The 355-nt window shown below is 64.8% G+C and overlaps 1 pseudogene; it reads left to right on the forward strand.

The window, feature by feature from the left end:
• LOC107573021 (integrin alpha-L-like) overlaps positions 1-355 on the forward strand; it is a 36974-nt pseudogene that overhangs the window by 20383 nt on the left and 16236 nt on the right.

Consider the following 355-nt stretch of genomic DNA (forward strand, 5'->3'; position numbering starts at 1 on the left):
CGCGGGTCTCTCCTCCTCGCGTCTCCCCTCCTCGCGTCTCTCCTCCTCGCGTCTCTCCTCCCCGCGTCTCTCCTCCTCGCGTCTCACCTCCACCTCCCCGCGTCTCTCCTCCTCGTGTCTCTCCTCCTCGCGTCTCTCCTCCTCGCGTCTCACCTCCCCGTGTCTCTCCTCCTCGTGTCTCACCTCCTCGTGTCTCTCCTCCTCGTGTCTCACGATCCGAGTCCTCGTGTCTCACCTCCTCGTGTCTCACCTCCTCGTGTCTCTCCTCCTCGTGTCTCTCCTCCTCGTGTCTCACCTCCTCCTGTCTCTCCTCCTCGTGTCTCCCCTCCTCCTCTCTCCCCCCCTCCTCGTCTCT

Source organism: Sinocyclocheilus grahami, unplaced genomic scaffold, assembly GCF_001515645.1.
Source record: "Sinocyclocheilus grahami isolate Dianchi unplaced genomic scaffold, SAMN03320097.WGS_v1.1 scaffold1850.1, whole genome shotgun sequence".
Classification (NCBI taxonomy): domain Eukaryota; kingdom Metazoa; phylum Chordata; class Actinopteri; order Cypriniformes; family Cyprinidae; genus Sinocyclocheilus; species Sinocyclocheilus grahami.